Raw genomic sequence first — 2460 nt, 5'->3', positions numbered from 1 at the left:
CCAGCTGAAGAACCGAAATAAAATGCTCCCTTAGGAGATGTAGCAGCGACAATAATTCCTTTAAAACCATTACTGTGTTTCTGTGTATCTTGAGCCGCGCTTTAAAATAAGCCTTCATGATTTGACTACCTTTTCAATCAACTACCAGAACAATACCTGGTAGTTAGAGATTTTAATTTACACTCTGTGCGGAAGAGAAAAAGCTGACACGCGTGGTCAGCTTATAGACGACCTTATTCTTAGTAACATTTGCTTATTCAATTCCTGTAGCCTACGCGCTTCTTCCCAAGTTCGGGAAAATGAGTTCATTAGATTTGCTTTTAGCTCATCTTCCATTTTAACTATTTTAAATGTGATGTTCTGAATAATCCAGGCGGTAGCACCTGCCTACCTGCAATAGTCATCTTATCATCTTCACCATCAGTCATCCCGACCAAACCATGACGGAAGCTTCATTTAGCTGATTGAAGCTTTTTAAAGTAGAGGCAAGTGGCGAAATATTTTCTCAGATACTCTCAGTGCTGACAAACTAAATGACCGCAGTTACACACCACAGGCCTCCGTCTTTCAACTGGCTTTTGTAGAACATCACTTATAGCTAGTCTGTATGTTGAAAGAAATGAATGTTCCCTTACCGATAAGGGAACCATGCTTATATGTGCTTATATACTGAAAATAAGGTCTCTTCCGAAGCACCTGTGTGATCCCATCATTACTACATCACCATTCGGAACTCTAACCAGCAATAACCCCGAGCATTCAAACCATTGCTTCTCCGATTCGGATAAAAATGCGAAGTAGGACTTACTAGATGCCCTTCACAGTATGACCGAAGACCGAACCGACTGCCACTACGGGACAGTTTTCCTCGTATGTGCAATGTTACACTGACACATCTTGATAAAAAGCAAACTCCCAGAGAACGAATGCCCCGCCGGGGTGGTGCAGTGGTAAGACGCCCGACTACTGTGCCGGAGTTCCCGGGATCGAATCCCGGCCTCGGCGGCTGCGTTTCGATGGAGGCGAAACGAAGTGGCGTCCGTGTGCTGTGCGATGTCAGCGCACGTTAAAGATCCCCAGGTGGTCGAAATTACTCCGTAGCCCTCCACTACGGCCCCCCTTTCTCTCTATCCACTTTCACTCCCACCCTCATCCCTTCCCTTACGGCGCGGTTCAGGTGTCCACAGAGCAAGTGTGACAGATACTGCGCCTTTTCCTTCCTATGAACCAACCAACCAACCAACCAACCAGAGAACGAATATTTCAAGAGTTTTTAGCACTGTAAGAGAAATATGGAACATACACATCATAATGCACAGACAGTTCAAAGACTGCGCAGTACATTGGGAGTCAAATAACACAATACATATTAAAGAAAATAGTGCGATGCTGAAAAGCAAGGCGCCCGTGTGCTGCATGGTGTTAGTGCACGTTAAAAAACCCAAGTGGGCGAAATTTCCGGAGATTTCCACTACGCAGTCTCTCATAACCTGAACCGCTTTGGGACATTAAAGCCCGTAAACCAAACCAGAAAACAGTACGGCTGCATCAGGGCATCTCAAACGTCACTGCCGAATTGTATGCCGTCTCAGTAACGCTAGAAACGGTAATAAAGAATATTAAAAGCAGTGTTATATACTCCGAGCCCTAACGCGTAATCGCAGGGCTGCACCTCCATAATGGATTGGAACCCTTAATTGTAGACATAAACAATCTAGTAAAAGCTTACAAACAAGGATAGGCAATAAAGTTCTGCTGGGTCCCTAGCCACGTGGGCATCAGCGGGAATGAGAAAACTGGCGAATGTGCCGCACATGCCTGTGGCGGTGTAATAAAACAAATCAACATTCCTAGTAAAGACTGCATGAAAGTTATACAGAGCAGACAGGACTAAATGGCAGGCTTCGTGGAAGAACGAGGTGAACAAGGCTATAATTAGGGAATGGAAGTTGTGCAGTCATCAAAACGTTTCGTTGAAGTGATCCCATGTCGTCTGCGCATCGAACACACACCTCACGCGCAACGTTTTATTCCGGAATGAAGAGAAACCTACCTGTGAAGCATGTGAAGAAGAGCTTACAATCAGTCATGTGCTTATACCATGCGCAAAGCTCGAGGCAACAAGGAAAAGGCATTTCAAATTTCATAGCGCTCTACAATGCACACATCCCGCTCCACCCATCCCTTTTGCTGGGAGAAAAGTCATGTGTCGAGTTTTCATGCCTTCTCAATTTTTTACGAAGAAATAAACATAATAAAACTGTGACATAATTGTAAACAATACTTTACCTAACACACCACATACTCAACCGTGTACTTGGAGAATGATGGCCTTAATTGGCTATGCGCCATAAAGCCCCAATATAATACTGTATAATAATACAGTGAGCAGAAAAAGTATTTTTTGATGTTCTGAGGGCTTTGTGTTTGTTCAGATATACAATTGCTGAACAGTGTTGG

The sequence above is a fragment of the Amblyomma maculatum genome, chromosome 3 (genome assembly GCF_055883805.1).
Source record: "Amblyomma maculatum isolate TAMU_Amacu chromosome 3, ASM5588380v1, whole genome shotgun sequence".
Taxonomy (NCBI): Eukaryota; Metazoa; Arthropoda; class Arachnida; order Ixodida; family Ixodidae; genus Amblyomma; species Amblyomma maculatum.
Note: the sequence above shows the minus strand (reverse complement) of the source record.